Source organism: Somniosus microcephalus, unplaced genomic scaffold (assembly GCF_052327205.1).
Source record: "Somniosus microcephalus isolate GS21.2 unplaced genomic scaffold, FLI_Smic_1.0 unresolved_chr2, whole genome shotgun sequence".
Lineage (NCBI taxonomy): Eukaryota > Metazoa > Chordata > Chondrichthyes > Squaliformes > Somniosidae > Somniosus > Somniosus microcephalus.
This window is the reverse complement of record NW_028225180.1, coordinates 73,656,482-73,676,031: the sequence shown is the minus strand read 5'-3', so window position 1 is coordinate 73,676,031 and position 19,550 is coordinate 73,656,482.

Sequence of the window (19,550 nt, the reverse complement as noted above, 5' to 3'; positions counted from 1 at the left end):
TGTGCCCTTATTGCACGCGTCTCTAATTTCCCCTTTAATGCCATCCTCAACCTCAGCATTACTGTTTGGGGGTCTGTATACAACTCCCACTAATGTTTTCTGCCCCATGGTATTTCTCAGCTCTACCCATACAGATTCCACATCATCAGAGCTAATATCCTTCCTTACTATTGTGTTAATCTCCTCTTTAACCAGCAATGCTACCCCACTTCCTTTTCCTTTTTGCCTGTCTTTCCTGAATATTGAATACCCCTGGATGTTGACACATACACAGTACCAGATGGGAGTGAATTGTTCCCTTTTACCTGCTGTGTGCTGTACATGTACAGCAGCTGACACTGAGACACACACGGGCCGTACAGTACCAGACGGGCGTGAATCGTTCCCTTTTACCCGTTGTGTACTGTACACGTACAGGAGCTGACACTGAGACACACACGGGCCGCACAGTACCAGATGGGCGTGAATCGTTCCCTTTTACCCGTTGTGTACTGTACACGTACAGGAGCTGACACTGAGACACACACAGGCCGCACAGTACCAGACGGGAGTGAATCGTTCCCTTTTACCCGCTGTGTACTGTACATGTACAGGATTCAGGCAGTGACTGCCCCTTTGAGATTGTGTGCAGTGCGTGCTGAGAATGGATTAATCTGTCCTTTGATTCTGTCCTTTGCAGGAGTACAAAGGGGACGCTGTGTTGTAGAGAGCTTGCTCATGGCTTTCAGGGAAGCAAGAATCCAGACACAATGAGCGAGAGGCAGCCTCAGGGGCCCTGCTGGTGTGTTGTGATGGTGATGTGTGTGTGACCTTCAGTCTGTGCTGCAGCGACAGCTGATAATGAGGAGCCCGTACAGTATGTGTTAAGCTGGCAGCAGCTATCTGACCTGACTGGGACAATGCCTCCTGTTTTAATCTGCTCAGTCGGTGCTTGTCAATCTTAATCCTTGTGTTCTTTACTGCCAGCTGAACCCTTTGGCCATACCCGTACGCAATTTTACTCCAACCTTCCGATAGCTCACACAAGAGGCCCTTCCACACCTGTGAGGCTGGACCGACAGCGTCATAGAATCATAAAAGTTTACATTTACAGAAGGACTAGTGAGTACAATCGTGTCTGTGCCTGGTTAAGATAAGAACATAGGAACATAAGAATTAGGGGCAGGAGTTGGCCACTCGGCCCCTCGAGCCTGCTCCGCCATTCAATAAGATAATGGCTGATCATTGACCTCAACTCCCTTCTCCCCACGTCCCTCAAACCCATCCATCCACCTTCTCCCCATATCCCTCAAACCCATCCATCCACCTTCTCCCCATACTCCTCAACCCCACCCACCCACCTTCTCCCCATATCCCTCAACCCCACCTACCCACCTTTTCCCCATATCCCTCAACCCCACCTACCCACCTTCTCCCCATATCCCTCAACCCCACCTACCCACCTTCTCCCCATACTCCTCAACCCCACCCACCCACCTTTTCCCCATATCCCTCAACCCCACCTACCCACCTTCTCCCCATATCCCTCAACCCCACCTACCCACCTTCTCCCCATATCCCTCAACCCCACCTACCCACCTTCTCCCCATACTCCTCAACCCCACCCACCCACCTTCTCCCCATATCCCTCAACCCCATCTACCCACCTTCTCCCCATATCCCTCAACCCCACCTACCCACCTTTTCCCCATATCCCTCAACCCCACCTACCCACCTTCTCCCATATCCCTCAACCCCACCTACCCACCTTTTCCCCATATCCCTCAACCCCACCTACCCACCTTTTCCCCATATCCCTCAACCCCACCTACCCACCTTCTCCCCATATCCCCCAACCCCACCTACCCACCTTCTCCCCATATCCCTCAACCCCACCTACCCACCTTCTCCCCATATCCCTCAACCCCACCTACCCACCTTCTCCCCATATCCCTCAACCCCACCTACCCACCTTCTCCCCATATCCCTCAATCACACCCATCCACCTTCTCCCCATATCCCTCAACCCCACCTACCCACCTTCTCCCCATATCCCCAACCCCACCTACCCACCTTCTCCCCATAACCCTCAATCCCATCTACCCACCTTCTCCCCATATCCCTCAATCCCATCTACCCACCTTCTCCCCATATCCCTCAATCGCATCTACCGTCCATCTCCCCATATCCCTCAACCCCACCTACCCACCTTCTCCCCATACTCCTCAACCCCACCCACCCACCTTCTCCCCATATCCCTCAACCCCATCTACCCACCTTCTCCCCATATCCCTCAACCCCACCTACCCACCTTTTCCCCATATCCCTCAACCCCACCTACCCACCTTCTCCCCATATCCCTCAACCCCACCTACCCACCTTCTCCCCATATCCCTCAACCCCACCGACCCACCTTCTCCCCATATCCCCAACCCCACCTACCCACCTTCTCCCCATATCCCTCAATCCCATCTACCCACCTTCTCCCCATATCCCTCAATCCCATCTACCCACCTTCTCCCCATATCCCTCAATCCCACCTACCCACCTTCTCCCCATATCCCTCAACCCCACCTACCCACCTTCTCCCCATATCCCCAACCCCACCTACCCACCTTCTCCCCATACCCCTCAACCCCACCGACCCACCTTCTCCCCATATCCCTCAACCCCACCTACCCACCTTCTCCCATACTCCTCAACCCCACCCACCCACCTTCTCCCCATATCCCTCAACCCCATCTACCCACCTTCTCCCCATATCCCTCAACCCCACCTACCCACCTTTTCCCCATATCCCTCAACCCCACCTACCCACCTTCTCCCCATTTCCCTCAACCCCACCTACCCACCTTCTCCCCATATCCCTCAACCCCACCTACCCACCTTCTCCGCATATCCCTCAACCCCACCTACCCACCTTCTCCCCATATCCCCAACCCCACCTACCCACCTTCTCCCCATATCCCTCAACCCCACCGACCCATCTTCTCCCCATACCCCTCAACCCCACCTACCCACCTTCTCCCCATATCCCCCAATCACACCCATCCACCTTCTCCCCATATCCCTCAACCCCACCTACCCACCTTCTCCCCATATCCCTCAATCACACCCATCCACCTTCTCCCCATATCCCCAACCCCACCTACCCACCTTCTCCCCATAACCCTCAATCCCATCTACCCACCTTCTCCCCATATCCCTCAATCCCACCTACCCACCTTCTCCCCATATCCCTCAATCGCATCTACCGCCCATCTCCCCATATCCCTCAACCCCACCTACCCACCTTCTCCCCATATCCCTCAACCCCACCTACCCACCTTCTCCCCATATCCCTCAACCCCACCTACCCACCTTCTCCCCATATCCCTCAACCCCACCTACCCACCTTCTCCCCATATCCCTCAACCCCACCGACCCACCTTCTCCCCATATCCCCAACCCCACCTACCCACCTTCTCCCCATATCCCTCAATCCCACCTACCCACCTTCTCCCCATATCCCTCAATCCCATCTACCCACCTTCTCCCCATATCCCTCAATCCCACCTACCCACCTTCTCCCCATATCCCTCAACCCCACCGACCCACCTTCTCCCCATATCCCTCAACCCCACCCACCCACCTTCTCCCCATATCCCTCAACCCCACCTACCCACCTTCTCCCCATATCCCTCAACCCCACCGACCCACCTTCTCCCCATATCCCTCAACCCCACCTACCCACCTTCTCCCCATATCCCTCAACCCCACCTACCCACCTTCTCCCCATATCCCTCAACCCCACCTTCTCCCCATATCCCCAACCCCACCTACCCACCTTCTCCCCATAACCCTCAATCCCACCGACCCACCTTCTCCCCATATCCCTCAACCCCACCTACCCACCTTCTCCCCATATCCCTCAACCCCACCTACCCACCTTCTCCCCATATCCCTCAACCCCACCTACCCACCTTCTCCCCATATCCCCAACCCCACCTACCCACCTTCTCCCCATATCCCTCAACCCCACCTACCCACCTTCTCCCCATATCCCTCAACCCCACCTACCCACCTTCTCCCCATATCCCTCAACCCCACCTTCTCCCCATATCCCCAACCCCACCTACCCACCTTCTCCCCATAACCCTCAATCCCACCGACCCACCTTCTCCCCATATCCCTCAACCCCACCTACCCACCTTCTCCCCATATCCCTCAACCCCACCTACCCACCTTCTCCCCATATCCCTCAACCCCACCTACCCACCTTCTCCCCATATCCCCAACCCCACCTACCCACCTTCTCCCCATATCCCTCAACCCCACCTACCCACCTTCTCCCCATATCCCCAACCCCACCTACCCACCTTCTCCCCATATCCCACCTACCCACCTTCTCCCCATATCCCTCAATCCCACCTACCCACCTTCTCCCCATATCCCTCAACCCCACCTACCCACTTGTCACTTTTCAGCCCAAGCCTGAAGGTTGGCCAGGCCTTGCTGCATGCGGGCACAGACTGCTTCATTATCTGGGGAGTTGCGAAATGCGAACATCCCCACCTTTGACGACCAGACATCCGTTAACTGTTGTTCCTGGGAACAGACATTTCAATGGGATTCTGAATTGCTGAGACATTTGTGATCGCATCTTCTCCTAGTTTGTCTTCCTCAAGGTCCCTTTAATTATGTTTTAATCAGCACAGATTCACCAGAATGATACCGGGGGCTAAAAGGGTTAAATTAGGAGGACAGACTGGGCTTGTATTCCCTCGAGTTTAGCAGATTAAGGGGCGATCTAATTGAGGTGCTGAAGATGATTAAAGGAGTTGATCGGGTAGATGGAGAGAAACTATTTCTCTGGTGGAGGGAGTCCAGAACAAGGGGGAACCTTAAAATTAGAGCCAGGCCGTTCAGGGGTGATGTCAGGAAGCACTTCTTCACACAAAGGGTGGTGGAAATCTGGAACTCTCCCCCTCAAAAAGCTGTCGAGGCTGGGGTGGGGTGAATCGAAATCTTCAAGAGTGGTATCGACAGATTTTTGCTAGGCTAGGGTACTGAGGGATACGGAACAACAGCAGGTGAGCTACAGATCATAAGAACATAAGAATAGGAGCAGGAGTAGGCCAATCGGCCCCTCGAGCCTGCTCCGCCATTCAATAAGATCATGGCTGATCTGATCCTAACCGCCAATCCACTATCACAGAACCATCTCCTGAATCGAACAGAATTAGACACACGAAATAGGAGCAGGATCAGGCTACATGGCCCCTGGCCCCGCTCCGCTACCCACAGGGCCATGACCGATCCGAACCTAGACTCATGTCCAAATTCCTGCCCGCTCCCCGTAACCCTTAATTCCCTTTACTTCTAGGAAACTGTCTATTTCTGTTTTAAATTTATGTAATGATGTAGCTTCTACAGCTTTTTGGGGCAGCATATTCCATGGACCTACCACCTTCTGAGTGAAGTAGTTCCTCCTCATCTCAGTTTTGAAAGAGCAGCCCCTTATTCTAAGACTATGCCTCCTAGTTCTAGTTTCACCCATCATCGGGAACATCTTCCCTGCATCCACCCGATCCAACCCCTTCACAATCTTATATGTTTCAATAAGATCGCCTCTCATTCTTCTGAACTCCAATGAGTAGAGTCCCAATCTACTTAACCTCTCCTCATATGTCCATCCCCTCATCCCCGGGATTAACCGAGTGAACCTTCTTTGTACTGACTCGAGAGCAAGTATGTCTTTTCTTAAGTATGGCCACCAAAACTGTACGCAGTATTCCAGCCATGGTGTGATTGAATGGCGGAACAGGCTCGAGGGGCTGAACGGCCTCTGTAAAACCTGTCTCTACCCCGCTTTGGGTGGATTTTGGCGTGGCATTGCACACTCATACCGCACAAGAGAAATCCTTCGAGCGCAGGCAGAGCTCCCTTCGATCATTTTCACAAATAGCTCGAAGTGAGACTTTAAGCCGTTCCGAAAAGCTGCTCTGCATCACAACAGGGGAGTGGTTTGAACGCGACAAGGCGGAATTCATTGTCAGAAAGTGCGAGGTGAAGCATTTGGTTAAAAATAGCAGCGGTAATTAGACCCTGAATGGCAGGAGGCTCGGTGCTGAGAGAGAGCAGTGGGATAGGGGTCAACAGGTTCACCTGACATTAAAGGCAGCATCTCACATTGATAAGGATGTAAAAAAAAAAGCTAATGGATCCTGGGGTTTATCACGCGAGGTTTTCGAATATAAATGCCCACAATGATGAGTCGATATAAAACCTTAATAAGGCCTCAGTTAGAGGACTGTCTGCAATATTGGGATCCACACTTTAGGAACACTATTGAGACAATGCATAGGGTACAATGTGGTGTCAGGCCTGGCTCTTTCTCTCCCTCGCCTCTGAGTTAGAAGGTCGTGCGTTCGAGCCCCACTCCAGGGACTCAAGCCCATAATCCAAGCCGACGCTCCCAGTGCTGTACTGAGGGAGCGCCGCACTGTCGGAGGGGCAGTACTGAGGGAGCGCCGCATTGTCGGAGGGGCAGTACTGAGGGAGCGCCGCATTGTCGGAGGGGCAGTACTGAGGGAGCGCCGCACTTTCGGAGGGGCAGTACTGAGGGAGCGCCGCATTGTCGGAGGGGCAGTACTGAGGGAGCGCCGCATTGTTGGAGGGGCAGTACTGAGGGAGCGCCGCACTGTCGGAGGGGCAGTACTGAGGGAGCGCCGCAATGTCGGAGGGGCAGTACTGAGGGAGCGCTGCACTGTCGGAGGGGCAGTACTGAGGGAGCGCCGCATTGTCGGAGGGGCAGTACTGAGGGAGCGCCGCATTGTCGGAGGGGCAGTACTGAGGGAGCGCCGCATTGTCGGAGGGGCAGTACTGAGGGAGCGCCGCACTTTCGGAGGGGCAGTACTGAGGGAGCGCCGCATTGTCGGAGGGGCAGTACTGAGGGAGCGCCGCATTGTTGGAGGGGCAGTACTGAGGGAGCGCCGCACTGTCGGAGGGGCAGTACTGAGGGAGCGCCGCAATGTCGGAGGGGCAGTACTGAGGGAGCGCTGCACTGTCGGAGGGGCAGTACTGAGGGAGCGCCGCATTGTCGGAGGGGCAGTACTGAGGGAGCGCCGCATTGTCGGAGGGGCAGTACTGAGGGAGCGCCGCATTGTTGGAGGGGCAGTACTGAGGGAGCGCCGCACTTTCGGAGGGGCAGTACTGAGGGAGCGCCGCAATGTCGGAGGGGCAGTACTGAGGGAGCGCTGCACTGTCGGAGGGGCAGTACTGAGGGAGCGCCGCATTGTCGGAGGGGCAGTACTGAGGGAGCGCCGCACTTTCGGAGGGGCAGTACTGAGGGAGCGCCGCATTGTCGGAGGGGCAGTACTGAGGGAGCGCCGCATTGTTGGAGGGGCAGTACTGAGGGAGCGCCGCACTGTCGGAGGGGCAGTACTGAGGGAGCGCCGCAATGTCGGAGGGGCAGTACTGAGGGAGCGCTGCACTGTCGGAGGGGCAGTACTGAGGGAGCGCCGCATTGTCGGAGGGGCAGTACTGAGGGAGCGCCGCATTGTCGGAGGGGCAGTACTGAGGGAGCGCCGCATTGTTGGAGGGGCAGTACTGAGGGAGCGCCGCACTTTCGGAGGGGCAGTACTGAGGGAGCGCCGCATTGTCGGAGGGGCAGTACTGAGGGAGCGCCGCATTGTTGGAGGGGCAGTACTGAGGGAGCGCCGCACTGTCGGAGGGGCAGTACTGAGGGAGCGCCGCAATGTCGGAGGGGCAGTACTGAGGGAGAGCCACACTGTCGGAGGGGCAGTACTGAGGGAGCGCCGCATTGTCGGAGGGGCAGTACTGAGGGAGCGCCGCATTGTCGGAGGGGCAGTACTGAGGGAGCGCCGCATTGTCGGAGGGGCAGTACTGAGGGAGCGCCGCACTGTCGGAGGGGCAGTACTGAGGGAGCGCCGCATTGTCGGAGGGGCAGTACTGAGGGAGCGCCGCATTGTCGGAGGGGCAGTACTGAGGGAGCGCCGCACTTTCGGGGGTGTTATGTCCGTGTATAATCAGACACAGACTGCGGAGAACGGTACAAACGGTGTTTACTCAACGTGGCTCAGACTGCAACTGAACTGTACAGATTACTACTCAACGTTATATACAGGTGTGGTCACTGCCGGTACTACAGTATACATCAGCTGTAAAAAGTAGTTCTCCCCCTTAAAGGTACATACATTACAATTCCTCCCCTTTTAGATTAACAGTACCATAACACTCATTTAACAATTAAATATCAAACTAATTACAATTAACACTTTTAACATGCAACATTAGCTGAAAATAGTCTATTTATAAATTCAGTCTTTGGGGAGGCTTCCTGATCCTTTCTGGATAGCGCCTTTCCCGAGTTGTCTTGCTCTTGGTGCGGAGGCGATTCTGGCCCCCTGTCGTCGGTTGGTTCATCAGCTTCCGATGCTACTGTTTCTGGGGTAGATGCGACCTGTACATCAGGTTCATCGCCAGGTATGTATGGGCAAGGCATGGGGTTGACTTGTTCCTGTGACTCTAGGATCTGGTCAGCATGGCGTCTCACGATGCTCTCCCCAACGTCCACTGTGTACATTAGTGGGCCCTGCTGTGTGCATATCGTTCCTGGCTGCCATTTTTCTGTTTGGTAGTCGCGGGCCAAGACTGGTTGCCCTACATTGAAGCTCCTTGTTGGCTTCTCATGGATGTGCTGGAATTGCTTACTCTCAACATCTCTTCGTACGTTTGGTCTGAGCAAATCCAGGCGAGATCTTAACCTTCGGTTAAAGAACATCATGGCTGGGGCCTGGTTGGTGACTGCATGCGAACAGGAAATTGTCCACCTTGTGCTGCCCCTTGTACATAGCCTTTATTGCCTTCTTAAAGGTTTGTACGAACCTCTCAGCCAATCCATTTGTGGCTGGATGATACGGGGCGGATGTGTAATGCCTTACCCCATTCTTTTTCAAGAACCTCCGGAACTCTTCGGACACAAACTGTGGTCCGTTGTCGGAGCAAATCTGTTCTGGCAAGCCATTCCTGGCAAAAATGGTCCGTAGGACTGCAATAGTTTTCTCCGTGGTGGTGGAGGACATTTTGATGACCTCAGGCCATTTCGAGTGCGCATCCATGGCTATTAAAAACATTGAGTCCATGAATGGACCAGTAAAATCAATATGCACCCGTTGCCATGGAGATGAGGGCCACTCCCATGGGTGTAGAGGGGCCTGTGGTGGAGCATTTTGGACTTTCTGGCATCTTGAGCAGCTCTTGGTCAGGTCCTCGATTTGTTTATTGATTCCCGGCCATCACACATAAGCCCTGGCTAGGCTTTTCATTTTTACCCCTCCCAGATGACCCTCATGAAGCTCATTGAGCACTCTACCCCTTAACTTGGGTGGAATTACCACTCGGGATCCACACATCAAGGTCCCCCGGCACACTGACGGCTGTTCTCTCCTTGTCGAGAATGCTGGCAACAGTGAGTTGCCATGTGCTGGCCATCCCTTCACCGTCAAATCATATACCCGAGACAGTGTCGGGTCATTTCGGGTTTCCTTTTCGATACAAGCGTTAGTTACCGGTAGGTATTCAACTATAGTCGAATGGAATATTTCGACAGGATCCACTGCTGGTGCTTCCTCCGCAGTAGGCAGTGGCAGGCGTGATAGCCCATCAGCGTTTCCATGCTGTTTCGTGCCCTTATATTCAATCTCATAGTGGTGCGCCCCTAGAAAAAGTGACCATCTTTGTAGTCGTTGCGCAGTCATCACCGGAACGCCCTTCTTTGGATTAAAAATGGAGACAAGAGGCTGGTGATCAGTCAGCAAGGTGAATTTCTGCCCATGCAGATAGTGATTGAACTTTTTCACTCCCCACACTAGGCTGAGGGCCTCCCTGTCAATCTGGGCGTAGTTACGCTCGGCTGAGGTTAGTGATCGTGACGCAAAGGCTATTGGCCTCTCTGAGCCATCCGAGAATTTGTGCGACAGCACCGCTCCAATGCCGTAGGATGACGCATCACATGCCAACCGAATTGGTAATGCTGGGTTGTAATGGGCCAATACCTCTTTCGATGTGATTAGTGTTTTGCTCTTCTGGAAAGCTCGTCTACATTCGTCACTCCACTTCCATGGCACCCCAGTTTGCAGTAGAGTGTTCAGTGGGTGTAGTATTGTAGACAAATTTGGCAAGAACTTATGGTAGTAGTTTACCAGCCCGAGGAACGACCGCAGTTGTGACACATTTTCCGGTGCTGGAGCCTTGACTACAGCCTCAATCTTCTCTGGGGACTTATGTAACCCCTCTTTATCGATAACGTGGCCACAATACGAGATCTGTTTTCTAAAAAACTCGCATTTGGGGCGGTTAGCTCGGAGCCCATATTCCTGCAATCTAGTGAGCACCTGCTCCAGGTTGGCAAGGTGATCACTGTCATTTTCGCCCGTGACCAGGATGTCGTCCAAATAACACTGGGTCCCTGGGATCCCTTGCAGGACTTGTTCCATTGCCCTCTGCCAAATAGCCGGAGCTGATGCTACCCCGAATACCAGCCGGTTGTATTGGTAGAGACCTTTATGGGTGTTGATTGTGAGGTATTTTTTTGATGCTTCTTCTACCTCCATTTGCAGATACGCCTGGGCCAGACCAATCTTAGTGAAGCGTTTCCCTCCAGATAGTGAGGCGAAAATATCTTCAATCCGCGGAAGTGGATATTGTACGGTGTGAAGGACTGGGTTCACTGTTACCTTAAAGTCCCCACAGATGCGAACCTTCCTTGGTTCCCCAGGCGTGCTGCTCAACGACTTTTTCATCACCGGAACGATGGGTGTAGCCCACTCACTCCAGTCTACCTTGGACAGTACACCTGAACGTTCCAGACTCTCCAGCTCTGCTTCGACGGCTGGGCGGATCGCATAAGGTATCGGTCTGGCCTTAAAAAATTTGGGACTTGCGTTTTCTTCAATTTTAATCATCGCTGTCATGCCTTTTAGTGTTCCGAGTCCTTGCTGGAACACTTCTTTCGTGTCAGTTAGGATCTTTGACAGTCGCCCAGGTGTGACGTCGTCATCCTTTTTGTCAGCCACAGTCAGCGCCTGTATGGAATGCCAATCCAGTTGTATTCCCAGTAATGGTGGTCCTCCATCTTGCAATACATACAGGTCTAGTTTTGGTGTTTCCTTACCGTTATATATAACGGTCACCCTTATTTTTCCTTTGGGGTAGACTTTTTGCCCCGTGTACGTTTTCAAAATAATTTTTGTGTCTCTCAAGGGTATGTGTGAGAATAGCCGCTCGTAGTCCCGTCAGTTTATGACTGTTAGGGCTGATCCTGTGTCCAATTCCATCTTTACCTGGACTCCTGCTATCTTGAGAGTGACCCAAATGGTTCGGTGATCCTCTGTTGTGATCACATTATGTAGTTTCAGACAACTCAGTTCCCTGCTTTCGGAGTCATTATCACTCTTTTGTTCATCTGAACTATTCTCCGTTATCTTATGTACCTTCTTGTACTTTCTTATTGCTGGTTTTCTTTCCCGACCTGCAGACTCGTGCTATGTGTCCTACTTTTCCACACTGTCTGCACACTTTGTCTTTGAACCAGCAATCATTCTGGTCATGTGTTGTTCTGCTGCAGCGATAGCACTTCTCTGTTCCATATGACATTTCGTTTGTGCCATATTCTTGCGGTCTCTGTTGTATCTCTGCAGCGCCCCATGCTGCTGCTTCATATGATACCGCAATGCTGAAAGCCTTTTCCAGCGTAAGGTCTTTTTCAGATAAAAGCCGTTTCTGGGTTCCTTCACTTTGAAGCCCACACACAAACTTGTCCCTTAAAGTATCTGCTAGTCCCGTTCCAGACTGGCAGTGTTTCGATAGCTTGCGCAGTTCCGTTAAATACTCAGCATTACTTTCATCTTTATGCTGGTTCCTTTTGTGAAACTTAAATCTTTCTGCTATCAGCAGTGGTGTGGGGTTTAAGTGGTCCTGTAGGATTGACACTATGTTTTCAAAATCCTTTTCTACTGGCTTCTCTGGGGTTACTAGGTTTCGTAGTAAGCCATACATTTTTGCACCCATTGAATTCAACAATACCAGCGCTTTCTTGTCATCTGGCACTTCATTCGCCTTGCAGTATACTTCTATGCGTTCGACATATGTCGTCCAATCTTCGACTTCATTGTCGAACGCTGTGATACTGCCACTCTTCGGCATTTTTGGGTGTGGTTAGACTGGCTTAAAATGGCGTCTCCCGCGCTTTCCTTTCTTCCCCGCTGCGGCTTAAAATGGCGTCTCCCGCGCTGCTGCCAACGCCGCTCTCGGCGGTCCTCGTGGCAAATGGCGACGCCCTGTGGGTTTCGCGTGCTGCTTCTGCGCTGATGCCAACGCCGCTCTCTGCGGTCCTCATGGCAATGGCAGCGCCTCACGTTTTCCTGCGCGCCTCTCTCCCCCGTTGACGCTGCTCGGCCCTTGAACACCGGCTGCGCTCTGCTCTCTCTCGTCTCTCTCCCCCGTTGACGCCGCTCAGTCCTGAACACTGGCTGCGCCCTGTGCGCTCTGCCCTCTCTCTCTCCCCCATTGTCGCTGCTCGGCCTTTTTCTGTGCCGCTCGGTCGGGCTCTAGCCCGCCGCTGTCCGGGAAGGGTCTGCGCAGTACCTGTTGCCAGCCCGTTTCGCTGGACCACCGTGACTGGAAAGCCAAGCCTGGCTCTCGACAGCCTCCCCAGCGATGCTCAAATCTCCGCTGGATGACTGGGCAGTTGCCCGTGGTTGACGCCCGTGCTTCTGGACTCGACCTTCCTCCACTGTTCTCCAGGAGCGAATCCCTGGGAGGTGATGCAGAGTTGTAGGTAGGTTCGAATCTGCCTCGTCGCCACTGTTATGTCCGTGTATAATCAGACACAGACTGCGGAGAACGGTACAAACAGTGTTTACTCAACGTGGCTCAGACTGCAACTGAACTGTACAGATTACTACTCAACGTTATATACAGGTGTGGTCACTGCCGGTACTACAGTATACATGAGCTGTAAAAAGTAGTTCTCCCCCTTAAAGGTACATACATTACAGGAGGGGCAGTACTGAGGGAGCGCCGTGCTGTCGGAGGGGCGGTACTGAGGGAGCGCCGCGCTGTCAGAGGGGCGGTACTGAGGGAGCGCCGCGCTGTCGGAGGGGCGGTGCTGAGGGAGCGCCGTGCTGTCGGAGGGGCGGTACTGAGGGAGCGCCGCGCTGTCGGAGGGGCAGTGCTGAGGGAGCGCCGCACTGTCGGAGGGGCAGTGCTGAGTGAGCGCTGCACTGTCAGAGGGGCAGGACTGAGAGAACGCTGCACTGTCGGAGGGGCAGTACTGAGGGAGTGCTGCACTGTCGGAGGGGCGCTCCCTCAGCACTGCCTTGGGAGTGTCGGCCTGGAATTTGCACTCAAGTCTCTGCAGTGGGGACTCGAACCTTCTGACTCAGAGGCGAGTGAGAGAGAGAGCGAGAGAGACACCACCCGAGCCAGGGCTGACACAACAAGCCGGGCTTGTTATTCTCGCGAATGAATCAGACAGAATCTTCTATCTGAGGGTGGCACAGTGTGGATGTTGTGATCTGGCAGTGATTGCTGATTGATATCCCGAGCCCTGTATAAACAAGATCCAGTCCGGCTCCTATCACAGCCTCTCCACTGGCGCAGGCCCATATCGGAGCTCTCAGTGGCGATGGGAACCGCCCACCGACCCCCGCCTGGTTTACGCATATTGTTGTTTTTTTCTTTCCCGAGTGGCTGAGCCGAGCATTTCCCTTTCTCAACGGCTCCTCCGACAGTCTTTGATTTTGATTCGCTCGCCCCGCCCTCCTCCCCATCCACCAAACTCGCGTTCAGGGATTTCGGGACATGATTAACGGGGTGGGGAAACAGAAGCTTTGACGCTTGTCCTCTTTAAAGGGCTCGAGGGAGGAGTGGGGGAGGCGGCGGCAATCAGGCTGTGCCCGACCTGTGTTAAAATCGCACCCCCTCCCTCCCCCCATGGGTAATGATGAGCTCCGGAGCCTGGCCCCAGTGAATCCCCCACCCCCCACAGTGAGACGGTGAGTGGTGGCAGGATATTCGACCGTGAGGGGAGGCACACATACCCCTCCCGGACCTGACCCGGTCCTCACACACACACACACACACACCCTCCGGCAGGAGTCACTGCCACAGTTACCAGAGGGGGGTTACCCCCCTCCCCCACCCAATCCAGGGGGACAAGGCAATGGTCAGCGATGAGTTAACTGATCTCAGCCGAGGCAGCAGCTGGGCGGGGGGTGGGTGGCACTGGAGTTGGCCTCAGCGCCTTTGAACTCGGGAGAGGAAAATGCTACTGGGGTTCCTCCTCCTGCTCACTATCCAGTGACCCGTGCTGGAAGAGTGGCCTCATCAGGGTTAACTCTGAACACCCTCTGAGTCAAATAGCCAGAAGACACATCGTTTAGTCCCATGTGTCAAGAATGACCAACTTGGCGAAGTTTGGGGGGGCGGCCAGCATTTGTGGAAACTGAATTGGCGGCACTCCCTCAGGACTGCACTGGGGAGAGCCTTGGCTGAGGAGACTGGAACCGGAGCAGCCGGTGGGATTGGGCTGGAGGAGCTGTTGGGATTGGGCTAGTGGGATTGAACTGGAAGAGTTGCTGGGATTGGACTGGTGGGATTGGCCTGGAGGAGCTGCTGGGATTGGGCTGGAGGAGCTGTTGGGATTGGGCTGGTTGGATTGGACTGGCGGAGCTGCTGGGATTGGGCTGGTGGGATTGGACTGGCGGTGCTGCTGGGATTGGACTGGTGGGATTGGACTGGAGGGGCTGCTGGGATTGGGCTGGAGGGGCTGCTGGGATTGGGCTGGAGGAGCTGGTGGGATTGGGCTGGTGGGATTGGACTGGCAGAGCTGCTGGAATTGGTCTGGAGGAGCTGGTGGGATTGGACTGGCAGGATTAGACTGGCGGAGCTGCTGGGATTGGACTGGTGGGATTGGACTGGCGGAGCTGCTGGAATTGGGCTGGAGGAACTGGTGGGATTGGACTGGCGGAGCTGCTGGGCTTGGGCTGGAGGAGCTGGTGGGACTGGACTGGCGGGATTGGACTGGCAGAGCTGCTGGGATTGGACTGGTGGGATTGGACCGGAGGAGCTGCTGGGATTAGACTGGTGGGATTGGACTGGAGGAGCTGGCGGGATTGGACTGGTCGAGCTGTTGGGATTGGGCTGGTGGGATTGGACTGGTGGAGCTGCTGGGATTGGGCTGGTGGGATTGGACTGGAGGGGCTGCTGGGATTGGGCTGGATGAGCTGGTGGGATTGGGCTGGTGGGATTGGGCTGGCGGAGCTGCTGGGGTTAGACTGGTGGGATTGGACTGGCGGAGCTGCTGGGATTGGGCTGGAGGAGCTGGTGGGATTGAACTGGAAGAGTTGCTGGGATTGGACTGCTGGGATTGGGCTGGAGGAGCTGTTGGGATTGGGCTGGTGGGATTGGACTGGCGGAGCTGCTGGGATTGGGCTGGTGGGATTGGACTGGCGGAGCTGCTGGGATTGGACTGGTGGGATTGGACTGGAGGGGCTGCTGGGATTGGGCTGGAGGAGCTGGTGGGATTGGGCTGGTGGGATTGGACTGGCGGAGCTGCTGGGGTTAGACTGGTGGGATTGGACTGGCGGAGCTGCTGGGATTGGGCTGGAGGGGCTGGTGGGATTGGACTGGCAGGATTAGACTGGCGGAGCTGCTGGGATTGGACTGGTGGGATTGGACTGGCAGAGCTGCTGGGATTGGGCTGGAGGAACTGGTGGGATTGGACTGGTGGGATTGGACCGGAGGAGCTGCTGGGATTAGACTGGTGGGATTGGACTGGAGGAGCTGGCGGGATTGGACTGGCAGAGCTGCTTGGATAGGGCTGGAGGAGCTGGTGGGATTGGACTATTGGAGCTGCTAGGATAGGGCTGGTGGGATTGGGCTGGAGGAGCTGGTGGGATTGGACTGGTAGAGTTGCTGGGATTGGGCTGGTGGGATTGGGCTGGAAGAGTTGCTGGGATTAGACTGGTGGGATTGGACTGGAGGAGCTGGTGGGATTGTCTGGCGGAGCTGCTGGGAATGGACTGCTGGGATTGGGCTGGAGCAGCTGGTGGGATTGGACTGGCGGGATTGGACTGGCGGAGCTGCTGGGATTGGGCTGCTGGGATTGGGCTGGAGGAGCTGCTGGGATTGGGCTGGTGGGATTGGGCTGGAGGAGCTGGTGGGATTGGACTAGCGGGATTGGACTGGCAGAGCTGCTGGGATTGGACTGGTGGGATTGGACCGGAGGAGCTGCTGGGATTAGACTGGTGGGATTGGACTGGAGGAGCTGGCGGGATTGGACTGGCAGAGCTGCTAGGATAGGGCTGGTGGGATTGGGCTGGAGGAGCTGGTGGGATTGGACTAGTGGAGCTGCTAGGATAGGGCTGGTGGGATTAGGCTGGAGGAGCTGGTGGGATTGGACTGGAAGAGTTGCTGGGATTGGGCTGGTGGGATTGGGCTGGAAGAGCTGCTGGGATAAAACTGGTGGGATTGGACTGGAGGAGCTGGGATTGGACTGCTGGGATTGGGCTGGAGCAGCTGGTGGGATTGGACTGGCGGAGCTGCTGGGATTGGGCTGGTGGGATTGGGCTGGAGGAGCTGCTGGGATTGGGCTGGTGGGATTGGGCTGGAGCAGCTGGTGGGATTGGACTGGGGCTACTGCAGGAAAGATGGGCACGGATTTGGGAGGTGACAACACGTTCAAGGAATTTGGAGAGGAATGGGAGGTTGGAGATGGGACGGTTGTTTGGAAGGACAGAGGGGTTGAGGATAAGTCTCTTGAGGAGGGGTGTGATGATGGCAGATATAAAGGGGAGGTGGACAGAGGAAACAATATCCGCTAACATGGGGGCCAGGAAGGGAAGTTGGGCGGTCAGAATTTTAATAGGAATGGTCTCCAGTGAGCAGGAGATGGGTCTCACGGACAAGATGAGCTCGGCGAGGGCATGAGGGGAGATGGGGGAGAATCAAAGAATTGGGGGGTGCAGGCTGGAGTGGGCGTGGGGACCAGTGGGGGGGGGGGGGCGGGCAGTTCCTGAGTGCTCGTGGTTGGCAGGACGTGGCAGGTGGTCTCGATCTTAGTGACAAAGAAGTCCATGAGCTCCTCACACTTGTTGTTGGAGGTGTGGGTGGAGGAGACAGGGGAGAGGGGTTTCAGAAGACGCTTGGTAGTGGAGAATACAAGCTGTGGGTTATCTTTGCATTCCAGGGTGACCCTGGAGTAATGGACGGTTTTGGCAGTGGAGAGCAGGACCCGATGGTGCTTTACGTGGTCCAGCCAGATCTGACGATGAATGGCTAAACCAGTTGTCCGCCATAAATGGTCAAGGGGTTTACCGGGGGAATAACTTGGTTGAGAGAGAGACAAGGGCATCAACGGTGGGGGTGAGCAAGTGGGCACATCTGCAGCGGTGTCAGGACCAGTGGCAGCAGATTTGGGAATTTGAGAAAGTTGGGGGGCGCGGAGATTTTTCTATAGTAAAAGAGGGGTTGAAGGAGGGGTGGAGGATGAGGGTGGTGAGGGAGACGAGGAAATGGTACTTAGTGACAAAACAACTAAAAGCGACACAGTGAGACCTTCCGCAGTACTGAGGGAGCACCACACTGTCGGAGGGGCAGTACTGAGGGAGCGCCACACTGGCGGAGGGGCAGTACTGAGGGAGCGCCGCACTGTCGGAGGGGCAGTACTGAGGGAGCACCGCACTGTCGGAGGGGCAGTACTGAGGGAGCGCCGCACTGTCGGAGGGGCAGTACTGAGGGAACACTGCACTGTCGGAGGGGCATTACTGAGGGAGCGCCACACTGTTGGACGGTCAGTACTGAGGGAGCGCCGCACTGTCGGAGGGGCAGTACTGGGGGAGCGCTGCACTGTTGAAGGGCCAGTTCTGAGGGAGCGCTGCACTGTCGGAGGGTCAGTACTGAGGGAACGCTGCACTGTCAGAGGGGCAGTACTTAGGGTGCGCCGCACTGTCGGAGGGGAAGTACTGAGGGAGCGTCGCACTGTTGGAGGGGCAGTACTGAGGGAGCGCTGCACTGTCAGAGGGGCAGTACTGAGGGAGCGCCGCACTGTCGGAGGGGCAGTACTGAGGGAGCGCCGCACTGTCGGAGGGGCAGTACTGAGGGAGTACCGCACTGTCGGAGGTGCAGTACTGAGGGAGCGCCGCACTGTCGGAGGGGCAGTACTGAGAGAGCGCTGCACTGTCGGAGGGGCAGTACTGAGGGAGCGCCGCACTGTTGGAGGGGTGGTACTGAGGGAGCGCCGCAGTGTCGGAGGAGCGGTACTGAGGGAGCGCCGCACTGTTGGAAGGGCAGTACTGAGGGAGCGCCGGACTGTCAGAGGGGCAGTACTGAGGGAGCGCCGGACTGTCGGAGGGGCAGTACTGAGGGAGCGCCAGACTGTCGGAGGGGCAGTACTGAGGGAGCGCCACACTGTCGGAGGGTCAGTACTGAGGAGTGCCGCACTGTCGAAGGGGCAGTACTGAGGGAGCGCCGCACTGTAGGAGGGCCGGTACTGAGGGAGCGCCGCACTGTCGGTGGGGCGGTACTGAGGGAGCGCCGCACTGTCGAAGGGGCAGTACTGAGGGAGCGCCGCACTGTAGGAGGGCCGGTACTGAGGGAGCGCCGCACTGTCGGTGGGGCGGTACTGAAGGAGCGCCGCACTGTCGGAGGTGCCATCTTTCAGATGAGACGTCTGCCCTCTCAGGTGGACATAAAAGATCCCACGGCCACGGGAAGAAGAGCCTGTACTTATACCTCAATCAACAACAGTAAAAGCAGATGATCCGGTCATTATCACATTGCTGTTTGTGGGTGCTTGCTGTGCGCAAATTGGCTGCCGCGTTTCCTACATTACAACAGTGACTACACTTCAAAAAGTACTTCATTGGCTGTAAAGCGCTTTGGGACGTCCTGAGGTTGTGAAAGGCGCTGTAGAGTGTCAGCCTGGATTATGGGGCTCAAGTCTCTGGAGTTGGGGGGCTTGCCCCCACAACTGTGCTTACTCCAGAGGAGTAAGCACAGTTGTGGGGGCAAGCCCCCCAACTCCAACTCCAACTGCTCAGACGAGGAGGAACGCGATGGACACCTACAGACACTGAAAGACGCCCTTGTAAGAACGGGATATGACGCTCGACTCGTCGATCGACAGTTCCGACGGGCCACAGCGAAAAATCGCATAGACCTCCTCAGAAGACAAACACGGGACACAACCAACAGAGTACCCTTCGTCGTCCAGTACTTCCCCGGAGCGGAGAAACTACGCCATGTTCTTCGCAGCCTTCAACATGTCATCGATGACGACGAACACCTCGCTAAGGCCATCCCCACGCCTCCACTACTCGCTTTCAAACAGCCGCCTAACCTCAAACAGACCATCGTTCGCAGCAAATTACCCAGCTTTCAGGAGAACAGCGACCACGACACCACACAACCCTGCCACAGCAACCTCTGCAAGACATGCCAGATCATCAACACAGATACCATCATCACACGTGAGGACACCACCCACCAGGTACATGGTACATACT